This window comes from Rhinolophus hipposideros, assembly GCF_964194185.1.
Source record: "Rhinolophus hipposideros genome assembly, chromosome: 19".
Taxonomy (NCBI): Eukaryota; Metazoa; Chordata; class Mammalia; order Chiroptera; family Rhinolophidae; genus Rhinolophus; species Rhinolophus hipposideros.
In genome coordinates, this window is record NC_138065.1 from 33,503,185 (window position 1) to 33,516,111 (window position 12,927).

Below are 12,927 nucleotides of genomic sequence, written 5' to 3' on the forward strand. Positions count from 1 at the left end.
TGATTAGTTGGGACTTCTCAGACAAAGAGAATAGGGACCTAGATAATGTACCATATTTCAGATCTTTCTTGTCTAGTAACACATTTAATCCTCACATCACCGCAAATAAGTTATCTGAGACTCTGGGAGGCTATGAGAGAACCCAAATCTCCTGGTTGACTCCCAGTCTTCTGCTCTTTCCTCTGTGATATACCTCATGAGTAACAACTCAGTCTTTATCCCTATTGGACAGTCAGTGGGAAAAGAGAAGAAAGGAGTAAATGTTAAAGGCATCTCTTTGCTTGTATTGGATGTGTACAGTGTTCCCCAGTTTGGCCAGGATGCCTGAGTTCTATTTGCCTTCTGCTAATTATGCTAGGGCTGGCATAGAGCCTGTGAGTATGTGTGGGAGAGGAGTTAGAGGGAACAAGTTACCCTGATTCTGTTTATATTGGATAAAAGCTTCGATGCTTGAGAGTAATCTGTATCTCAGTTCTATTTACTTTGCAAATAGAATAAAAGCCTTACTGCTTGTGCACAAGAGAGATGGGAACAGGGAAAGGGGAGGGACTAGGGAAGTAGAGGGTGGAGAAGGATTTTGGTGTGGTATAGGCAAAAAAACGCTGGACCATGAGCCTTGAATTGTAGCTTTGTTTCTGTCACTAGTTATGTGTGACCTTATGTAAACCACTTACCCTCTCTGGGCTATAGTTTCACTGTCTGTAAAATTTTGGACTAGGACCAGGGCTCCCATATTGGTAGCCAGTTGGCAGAATTTGGCCTAAGGACTTTTTTTTTTGTTTTTTAAAGCAAAGTGTTGAAAAAAACCCACAATATTGGTCTGCTCTCACACTGCACAATCCACAGGCCTCTCTGCACCACACTGGTTTATGCATGGATGCTACTCACCCATTTGTAGGCATTTGAGATAGAGACAATTGGACTAGTTACTTTAGAAGGGCCCTAACGTTATTTGATTCTAGTGATACACTAAGCTTGTTTATAACAGAATCCCCCAGAACCAATCTGACCGAGTTGGAATCTGTGCTCTGCCACTTACTAGCTCATTACTAATCTGCCCTGTTGCCTCCATTTCCTCATCTGCATAACAGACATACTCCTGTGAGGATTAAATGAATCAGTTTCTCTAAAGAGCTCAGAATATTGCCAGGACATCTTAAATGGCCATAGTTGTTGGCTGTGACCGTGACTATGATTAGGCCTTTTCGTGAACTATTTACACAATCTTGTCTTGAGTAGCAAATAATTTTTAAATTTTTTGGCTAAAATATCCAGGATACGACTGAGTGTTTGATATTATGAAATGTGGATATTATGAAACACAAAGGTCAGGCATGGAGACCATTTCCGAAAGGCTCTCTAAACTAATCATGAAAATAAATATGAAACCAATTGGCTTGCATAATTCTTTTCATCTACAAACTTTCATTTGCTAATGTCTCATTCAATCACCGAGTTGTAGGAAAAGGCTGGGTATGAGGAGCTCTCCTAGGCCTGCTGGCAGAATTCATGAGCACCCATTCCTTATTTCCATAGAAAACTGAAGCCTCCGTTTCTTCTGGGCCACAGGTGCTGGTTTTGTTTTTGTGGCTGGCCTGGCCTGCTGTGAGTAGCTCTGAGAATGCTGGTGTCATGCTCATTGAAGCAGCAGGTGGGGGAAGAATACTTAAAGAGAAAACTCATCAAAAATAGCAAGTAGCTCCCCATCCATTTTTCATATAGCATGAAATAAAAGTAGATAAGATTAGGAAATGAAGGCGAAAATGATGTGTGTGAGCTCTTGGCATGTCATTGCATCCCTCTCACGGCTTCAATAATAAGCATGTTTATTTGAGTAGTCTGCCAATTACACTCATCAATTCTAAACTTCAGACTCCTACTAGACATATTTATAACACTGTTCATCTGGCCAGACACCATAATGCCTGCAGAAGTAGACGACTGAGCAACCATTCAAGGAATACTTTCTTCCATCCTGAGTCCCCTAATGGCCAATGCCAAGGGAACACTAGCCTTTTTTTTGAAAGCATAAAAAGAGCAAGGAGGTGGGTGTGTGAGTAGCATTAAGTAGAAATTCTCCCTCTGACACCTTTGGCCCTTAAGCAGAGGGAGCTGACAGAGAGACTCCTGGACACAGTGACAGGCAAGCAATTAACCTTACAGAGCAGAACCACAGTTTTCAGAAGAGGGGAAGGAAGAAAGGGAGGTGAGAACTCCCAGGTAGCTGACTACAGCTTTTAGCAGAAATGGCCTGCAGCTGGCCAAGCTGCTGCCTCTGTATTGTGCTCCTCTCTCAAGAAAGGCACAGGCCGCTTGACTTCCCCTCTGATTCTGGAGTCAGGAGCTTTATAAAGTGCAGGGACAATGCCTAGCTCTACAGGCTCCTTGTCTCCTGGGTTTTCCAAGGCTGTGAAACTGGTGTTGCCTCTCCCTGATGAACTCTGGTGAGAAGCTTGTGCGCTGTGATCTGTAGCATGTGTGTAAGAGGTTGGAGGCAGCTTCCAATCTATTTGCCTTGTGTTTCCACTAGAGGGACTTCTCTTTCCCATGGGGGTGCCATTGGCATTTGGGGTGGAACGTTCTTTGTCATATGGCAAGGTCCCTCACATTATAGGATGTTTAGCATCCCGCCCTCCTGTCCACTAAATGCCAGTCATATCCCCTCCCCCCCAAAATTTAGTAACAGCTGAAAAGATAAAACCACCCATAGAGGAACACTTTTCCCATACCATCCTCTTCTCCTCTCCAAGGGAGCAGTGATTTCTTTCATTAATGAACTTAGGTGCAGAAACTTTGCTCAGCCCTTTTCTTTTTCACTTTCGGACCTGCCTGCCTGCAGAGACTGCATCCTTCTCTGCTCTGTGCTGTGTGGGAAACTTCACGAGAGGCCTGAGGCTGTCCCACAGAGCCTCCTCCTGGGTCAGTAAGTTGTATGGGTCAGGGATGAGGTGTTGGCAAACCGGTTGGGGGAAGGCCTTGTTTTCTATGCACCTTATCAAAGATGAAGGTGATATTTTGATCTTCATGTATCTGTTTTCAAAATTTTCTTTTTCTATACTTGAGAGGGGAAGCAAGGAGTGTTACTTCCTGAGCATCTAGAACCTCAATAAACATGTCTGACGTTGGCCAGCATCCCCTTCCCCAATTTTCTGTCTGAGTCGGTTTCTTATTACCTGGTTCATAGGGGAATGGCCGAGGGGATCTGCTAATGGAAAGGAATAGCTCACCACTGCCATCCCAGCTGTCACTGAGGAGGGAGTTTTTCAAAGAGCTGTCAGAACAGTTTCGTGTTGGGTACAGATGATTCAGGCTGGGCTTGGCCTTTGTCCCGTGCAGACTTAGGAACTCTGCTTTTCCCCACTGACTCTCCCTGATTCAGAAGCAGGAGGAGTAGCCATGCTTTAGTCAGGTCCAAATTCATTTCTTAACTCTGAAGGTGAACTCAAGAGCAGACACTTTTCATCCAACAGAGAGCATAGACCTGATGGCATTAAAGGAGAGCCAGCCTCCTCCTGGGTCCTCAGGGGGTGTCCCCATCCAGGTCATCCACCTCACTCACTCACAGGGCATGCAGCTGAAGGAGGCAGGGGTGGCTGAATGGCTTTGGAGGGATATTGGCTGTTGCCCAGACAAGGGCTCCAGAGTAGCTTCATCATCCAGTTGGGCAGGAGAGCAATGCCACCAGTGGAATTCCTTAGAAACAGAGGCTGAGAAGCAGATGCTGTTCAAATGACTTTTTTCCTATTCTATTGAGAAATAAGTGACATATATAACACATGTACAATGTGAGGATGTGATACACATACGAGATCGGAAAATTAAGTTCGTGAACTTGTTGCAACAATGTTGCTAAACGTTTTTGATATCAGAGGGATTATTCATTATGAACTTGTACCAACTGGACAAACAGTTAACCAAGTTTACTATTTGGAAGTGCTGAAAAGGCTGCGTGAAAAAGTTAGACGACCTGAACTTTTCGCCAACAATTCATGGCTCCTGCATCACGACAATGCACCAGCTCACACGGCACTGTCTGTGAGGGAGTTTTTAGCCAGTAAACAAATAACTGTATTGGAACACCTTCCCTTCTCACCTGATCTGGCCCCCAATGACTTCTTTCTTTACCTAAAGATAAAGGAAATATTGAAAGGGAGACATTTGGATGACATTCAGGACATCAAGGGTAATATGACGACAGCTCTGATGACAATTCCAGAAAAAGAGTTCCAAAATTGCTTTGAAGGGTGGACTAGGTGCTGATATCAGTGCATAGCTTCTCCAGGGGAGTACTTTGAAGGTGACCATAGTGATACTCAGCAATGAGGTATGGAGCACTTTTTCTAGGATGAGTTCGTAAACTTAATTGTCTGACTTTGTATATTGCAATATAATTAGGGCTTGTAGTGTTAGTAACACTTCCATCTTGTCACATAATTACCATTTTTTTTTTATGGTGAGAATGTTTAAGATCTACTATCTTAGCACCTTTCAAGTATGTGGTACAATATTGTTATCTATAACCACAAAGCTGTGCATTAGATTTTCAGAACTTCACATCTTCTAACTGGAGATTTGTGTACTTTGACCAACATCTCCCCTTTCCCCCACCCCCAGGCCTTGGTAACCACCATTCTACTCTCTGTTTCTATGAGTTCCACTTTTTTAGTTTCTGAATATTAGTGAGAACATACAATATTTGTCTTTCTCTGTCTACCTTATTTCATTTAGCCTAATGCCCTCAAGTTCCATCCACATTGTCACAAATGGCAGGATGTCCTTCTTTCTCATGGCTGAACAACATTCCACAGTGTTACACACACACACACACACACACACACACACACATTTTTGGAGGTGTGCTCGTGGGGGAAGGGGAGTAAATAAAGCAGGATGGGGCATGAGGAAAGGCTAAGTAAGAATATGTTCTTCTCTGGACACTCGCTCATTTCTTATTTCAGATCCCTCATGGAAACTTTAAGGGAAACATCACATACAAAATATGACCTACCTGAGGTAAGGCTCTGGGTTTTTTACCTCTGGCAGTGGTGGGAGAGGGTATTCTCAGAGTTAGCGATGCTTCTGCTTAACCAAAAGCGATTCTGCAGAGATGGGAGTTGTGAGTTGATATCTGGCCAGCACACAGCCGTAAGGCAGGGCTGCACCTACCGGTGAAGGGAACTGGGTAGACACAAATGGCACCCATTCTATGGGGGTCATAGCAGTATGCACAGCAGTGGCTCATACCAAAGTGTATCTTTTTACATCAGGCAGTCCCAGGAAGAGGGCCAAAGAGTTCTTTTTGGCAGGGCTATAAACTGGATGTGCTTATAGCTCTTATCAAGAGCAGGCAGATATTCATGCCTGGGCCACATGTGCACACATAACCCATCAATGTTTTCAATTTGCATCTATAAAAATCTCTCTTACACTTGTCATTCAAGCATAGCACTTGCTCTTAAACGCAAATCATAGGGCATACGATGTCAGACAATTAAGTTCACGAACTCATCCTAGAAAAAGTGCTACATACCTCATTGCTGAATATCACTATGGTCACCTTTTAAGTACTCCCTTTGGGAAGCTATGCACGAAAGCCAGCGCCTAATTCACCTTTCAAAGCAATTTTGGAACTCTTTTCTGGAATGGCTATCAGAGCTGTTGTCGTATTACCCTTGATGTCCTGGATGTCATCGAAATGTCTTCCTTTCAATATTTCCTTTATCTTTGGGTACAGGAAGAAGTCACTGGGGGCCAGATCAAGTGAGTAGGGAGGGTGTTCCAATGCAGTTATTTGTTTACTAGCTAAAAACTCCCTCATAGAAAATGCCGTGTGAGCTGGTGCATTGTCGTGATGCAAGAGCCATGAATTGCTGGCAAAAAGTTCAGGTTGTTTTTGTCTAACTTTATCATGCAGCCTTTTCAGCACTTCCAAATAGTAAACTTGGCTAACTCTTTGTCCAATTGGTAGAAATTCAGAATGAATAATCCCTCTGATATCATAAAAGGTTAGCAACATGATTGCAACAAGTTCTCAAACTTCATTGTAAGACCTCGCATATGTCCATTTGATTGTTTTGTTTATAACTTAAAGCCCACAGGCTTTACCCAAAATGGGGAAGGGTCTGGTGACTCCTAGAAAGAAGAAATCTTAAAAGCTAGCATTTGCTTGGAGGCTGTAGACCCCACAAGGTAGATCTTCCCTAGAATCTTTACTCATATGAGCAGGCCCCTCTTTTGTGTTTGCCTGGCCAGTGTAAATGCCAAGCCTAAGTGGTGTGAGAAACCCAGGAAATTATGTCTGCTGTGCTGGATTCGTAGATATTCCATAGATATCCTCTGTGGATGCAACCTAATAAGATTCAATGCGTGCCCCAGGTCCTCTGTGACAAATGACCTCTCCTATAAGGATCCCATTCCAATTATATCTTTTTCCAATTCTCTTTTATTTGTTTTTAGAGGTACGTTCATGGTAATGGCATTTTCAGGACCAGACTGAATAACAATTTGAAGCCCACCATTCATTTTTTCAAACAGTGTGCTCATTGCCCTGGCCCCCTCCTCTCTCTGTGAGTGTCCCAGGGCTCCCAAAGCTCTGTTGCTGTTTCTATCTCATCTTCACCTCCAGTGGCTGTGCTGTCCCTTTGTCCATTAGCTGCCTTATACAAGGTTTCCATTTACCCTATCCAACCTGGTCTGTCTTCTGTCCCGTTCCCCTGGGGTCCTGCTATTTGCTAATGTGATGATATGTGACAATGTAATGGCATTTGAACAAGACCAGCTCCCAAATAAAATGCTCCCTCAGCCCCATGCTCAGGACTCTTCCTTCCTTAACATTCTGTGAAAGTGGCTGTGGAAAAGAGATATGCAAATGTAGTTGCTGTGCAAATGTAAATAGAATGAACATCCATATAAACATAAATTTAGATTGTGCCAACCATTGCTCCAGAAAGAAAAGGGGGAAACAAAATGATTTCCTGTGAGGATGGGAGATGGAACTGAAACCCAGTGTCTGGATGGTGATATCTAATGGGAGGACCTACACAAAAAGAGGGAACAGGAGCAGAAGAATAAGAAACGAGAAAGATGTGGGGTTATGGATATAATATATAGAGAGGAAAAGCATGACTTTGGAATCAAAGAAAAATAGATAAAAACATTTCAGTCTACCACTGCAGCTGTGTGATCCTGGCAAATTATTTAACTTCTCTGAGTCTCAGTGTTATCTTATATATTGAGAGTAAACTAATAACCACTTAATGGGTTATTAGGGGCTTGGATGAGATGACATGTGAAACAGGAGACACAGGAAAAGGACTAAAGAAATAATAAAGGCTCTTTCTCTCTACCCCCACCCTTAAATTTAAGAGTCAAAATTTACTAGGTATTTTTTTTTTTTAAAGTTATAGAAATTTAGTTAAAGAAATGCTGAATTGTGAGAACCAGAGAGACACTGGTCTATCAGAGTGCTGAGGAAAAAAGAACTTTGGCCTGAGTTTGGGGCTGTTTTTGGAATAGCCCTTAAGGTGTTACTCCTTAAGAAAGGGGCTTAGACGAACTGGGAAGGAAGCAGAGTGGAGCTAAGGTCAGACAAGAGTTAACTGGCAAAGCTGGTACCTGAAGCTAAGAAAGACAGTAAACGTTAAGGATTAGATGCTTGGGTGTTGGAATTAAATCAAGTTTGTTTCAAATATCCTCTCAATAACTGGCTGCCATATGGCCTCAGACAAACTGCCTAATCTAGGTCTCATTTTGTTCCTCTGCAAAATGGGCACATTTAAAGTCTCTATCCTGTGAGACTGTTGTGAAGGATAAATGAGATAATAAACATCATATTCATCATGCATTGGCTGGCATATTTCACATGCTAAAATATTAGCTATTGCTATTATTATTTTCAGTATACTTGCAATTGGTGAACCCTATATAACTTTATCTTCGACTGCATCAGCAGGCCATAGAATGACTCATCCATTTCAATGTGCTGGGTGAGTATAGGGCCTGCTGAAGAATCACAAAGAGAGGAATTCTAGACATGAGGGTGTGGAGAGGAAAAGGGAAGGAATCAGAAAACAAGGGTGGTAGAAAGGTAGACAAGTAACAAATTCCACTTTGGACAGTGTCCACCTATTCATTGATTTAGGTATTAGTTCAACAAATATTTTTGAATACTTATTATGTGCTGGAGATTCAGCAAAGAATAATGAAGTTGTGGTCTGGAGAGAAAAAGAAAGAATAAAATTTTGGTCAGGGCCATGAGGGGCTTGAAGGAAAAATCAGTGTGATATTAAAATAAAAGAGGAAGGAAATCTTTCTTTGGAAGTGGCAAAGACGCAGAGATCTGCAGAATAAATAGGAGTTAGCCAGGCAAAGTTTGGAGGAAGAGGGAACATATGCAAAGGCTTCGAGGCAGGAAGGACCTTGGCATGTTGGAAGGACTGAATTAAGACCAACTTGCCTGGAGCAGGGTGAAGGAGAGAGGGAGTTGTATGAACATACACGGGGAGAGGCAGGCCTGGGCCAGACCATATCAGGTTTGCAGACGGTGTTAAAGATTTCAGGTTTTTTTCTGAGCCACAAGAAGCCAGTGAAAGGTTGACAGGAAAAAAAAAATGTCCTCCGTTTAGTTTTATTTACGTGGCTGGATCTACTTCAGTCAAGCTTTTGAGTGTTGCCCCAGAAGGTCCGGCCAGTGAAGCTATTGTAGAGAGGGCAGGGGTCAAGGTCTTCACCACCGAATCCCTTGCACTCTGCAGGCTCTGGGCATCAAGGGTGATATGGCCAACGAGACAGTGGGCAGGAGATTCTTATCCTCAGGTTTAGATGTGGGTCCCCTATGTCACATGGCAGGGTCCAGCCATGGAGCAGGGATCAGATGGAACTTGATCTGAGTTGGGATGTCCTCAGACCTCCACTCAAAATGATCTAAAATGATTTTGGAGAATATTTTGAATCCATGCAGATAAATACGTCAACAGGGTAGCCAGTAATTGTTAGAAAGCTGTCTCTATATCCATAATTTGATTTTGAATGATCACCCAGTGGCAAGAGGTGTGCAATTATTCAACAGCAGATTTAAAGGGCCATTAGCCATCGTCTGTTCAACCATTTCTTTTGACAGATAGTAATAACAATCCAAATTTATTGAACACCTACTATATCTCAGGAATGGTAATAACTGCTTTACATACATCATTTTATTTAATCTTCATAGCAGTCTTGCAAATTAATTATTATTAAACCCTTTTACAGATGAGAAAACTAAGGACTCGAGCAATTAAATCACTTACTCAAGAAGAAATAGCTCATAAATGGTAGACCGGGGCTTAATCCCAGGTACATCTGGTTTTCTGACTCTTCCTTCCATTCTGCCTCCCAGATGAGGAAGAGACCAGGACGGTAAGGCACTTAGAGTAAGTGTGGACTTAACACAGATCACATTAAAAAAAAAATCAAAACAAACAGGTGAAATTAATTTTAATCATATATTTTATTTGACCCAATATTTCCAAAATATCACTTCAATGTGTAATCAATATAAAAATTATCAAAAAGATATTTTACATCTATTTTTCATACTTACTCTTCAAACCCAGTGTACACTTACAACACGTAGCCCAATGGCCCAATCACATTTCAAATGCTTGGCATTTGGTAGGCCCTTTGTAAATTTTCTCTCTCTAGTTCCTTGCCTTCAATGACAAAACATTGAGGATATCTACTTTGAAGTTATTTAATTTTCCACCTTAAATTCAGGAAACTTAAGGTGTACAGTTTACACATTTATTTCTATTTTGCTTTGTTATGCATTATATAGTCAGGGGGGCAGTATATTTTCATATATAATTATGTTCCATAGTTGGTAATTCAGAAACAAATTTTTTCTTTTTCTGATTCATGGGAAAGCCATCTGGATGGCGGCTGAATCCAGCCAGGGGAAGCAGAGAGAGAGGCGTGCTGCTCACTCTTTGACATCAAGAGTTGGTGGCACATCCACCAATGGGGACAGAGCAGATAAAGGCTCAGTTCTATGTGTACCAAGAGAAGAATTCATTGGTTGTAGGGATCTTATTAGCAGCGCAATTGGAAAGAAGCAGCTAGTTTCTTTGGGAGGGAGATCTGGTTTTGAGTGGAAGAGAGAATGAATAGGTAAATGTCACCTTTATTTGATGATTTATATGTTAATTTTTTTCTTTTGAAATTTTAGCAGAAAACCAAGAATGGGAGATGGCTTCGACTGGAAACTGAGCTTGGAAATGTTACCTTGGTCTGTCTACCCTACTTCCCTGTGTGATACTGCTCATCACCCTTCATTCCCTCATTCCTCTTCAATCTCCCTTCTATTGGAACAACCTCCACTTCATTTTCGAGCTGATTTCATGATGGGGCAGAAATGCCAATCAATCGTTTGGCCATCAGTAGGAGAGCATCTCCAATCTACATTAGCCTGCTGGGCTGCCTTCCAGAGCATCATCTACTGCACATGAATTATTACCGAAACATTACTGCTGTCAGCATATTCCACTCTATACAACTTCCTCGTATTGTATTTTTGGCGGACAACATTGAAATTTTAAACAGTTTAATCTTGCTTAAGTAATGTGAATTTGGTGACTCTAGAAACAACTTTTTGCCTCATCAGTGGGAATCCACCCACAACAGTGGATGGGCTTAGAGACATGGAGGGAGTGGGATCCAACACAAGAGGATACCTGGACACAGCTTTCATTTGTTTTCCACTTTCTGATTTTGTCCACTTCCTACATTGCTTCTCTTTTTCTTTATTGTCAGCGGCAAAATTGAGGCTTCTGGGCTCTTGATGTTTGGGTAACAGAGTAGAGGGAGCTGGGGATAAATCAGCCTGACGTCAGTTGGGTCATGGCACATCACTGGCGTCTTCTCTCACCAAAGAACTTATGTGCTGAGTAGCACTGAGTACAGCTGGGCTGTCTCTGTGATTCATTTGGACTCTATATTATGATGGTGATAATAGATCTAGCTTGGAAGCTCCGAATGGAATTAGATGGTTCCTGTCTCTTTTAAAACTCTGTGGCAAAATGAGTCATTTATCATTCTGGAGTGTGTGTGTGTGTGTGTGTGTGTGTGTGTGTGTGTGTGTGTGTGTAGTTTGGGAAGCATAGGATCAGAATTGAAATTCAGTTGCTGATACCTGGCAGTAGAAGGCTGTCCAATCCGGTGAATGAGCCCAAGTCAGGTCATACCTAACAAAAGACAGCAACGGAAACTGAGGGCCATGTCCAGTCCTATGGAAAAGAACAAAGATACAAAAGGGACGCGGGAAGAGAAAATTTCAAATCCCAGGCAAAATGTTAAAAAGCAGTGGGTGCACTGGAGGTCAGAGATGGAACCAGAAAGGTAAAGCAGGGACGTGTAGTGCCAGTAACAAGGACTCTGGTTTCTGAGGAAATCCTTGGCCTTCATACCAGAACACTTTGTACCCTTGCTGTGTGTGCAGGAACCAGAGTAAGTTGGTCTAGGACGTGCGGGAAGATACAGTGAGAATAACCACCTAGGCCAGGGTGCGGAGGTGGAAAAAGAAGTGATTCTTACAACTGGTGTTTGCTCCCACTTGCATTCTACTGCTACACCCAGAAGGTTGAGGGTTTTAACATCAGACAAAACTTTAGGAATGATAGCCCTTCCCCTGGATTTCCCTTTGGAATCCCACATAGTTAGTGTTTTTGCCATGAATATGGGTAGGCAAGTGTTTGGGTTACAGAAACATTTTCTGTAGGGTCTGGGATTTCACAGTACAAAGTTTATCTAGGAATCTCAGCCTCTGTTCCTATTCTTACCTTTTTCAGACAGGTTCATTTCGTGAAGGGCCCCACTTTTGAGTTTAGGCCACTCCAGTTCCTGAGCCAATTTCAGGAATGGAGACAGGGCCTGTGCAAATAGTCGTTGAGCTACTGAGTTGAAGTAGAAATAATCCACAGCTTGGATCATGAAGTTCAGCTGCACAAAGATTCCTGGTTTTGCATGGGCTCTTTCTCATAGGTGGTCCTTGGATCCCATGACCTAGAAGTAATTCCTGGGGACTCAAGTACGCTCGCAAATTATGGCGCTTCTTACCCCCTTCCAGTATACACTTGCACAGGGCTGGCTTCTGTCTAAGATTTCTGCAGCTTCCTTGAAACAAACCTCATTCTTAGCATCACCTACAGGGCTGTCATCAGGGAAAAGGCCTGTTGATCTTGAAAGGAACTTTTCCTCTGGCAGTTTTCACTGGGGGTGTCAGGGGAGGAGCATGCACTGGTACCGTTGTCTAGATTGCCCACTACTTTAACCCTCAAGTCCAAGACCAACCATGACTGCTCATCACTTTTGATAATTGGTCAGATTCCAACTATGGATATTTATGTTTTCTACTCAAAAGGAAAATAACACTCTTTGCTGGTTTATCTGGTTATTGCCTTGGTAATCCCAGAGTTTTTGTCTAGTTGCCTTGAAAACAAAGCTTGCGGCCAAACTTATGGCAAGGTGTGTATGTGAAAAAAGCAGTCCCAGGGAAGCAAGGTTGAGGTAAAAAGGAACTGAGATAGGGAGGAAGAAAATGAAACACAGAGCAGGACATGGTCAAGCGGGCCACAGTTTCGCCAGAAAACACAGCTACATGTGCCAAGCTAGATCCTAGAAATGAAGAGTACATTTGCCTGAAAGAATGTACACTTTTGAGTGCTTATCATAAAGCAAAAACAGATTCTTTATATGTAATAACTGATTTGCTGTCCATCGTAATGCTATTAGCAGCCCTGTTTCATGGGAGAGGAAATGGAGGCACAGAGAGACTTGCAGGTAGTTGAGACAGTACTTCAACCCAAGAAGTTTGACTTGGGAGCCTTTATACACAACCATTCCATCATGTTGACTTCCGGTGCAATGAAGTGTTTCGTGCATTAAGTATTCGTT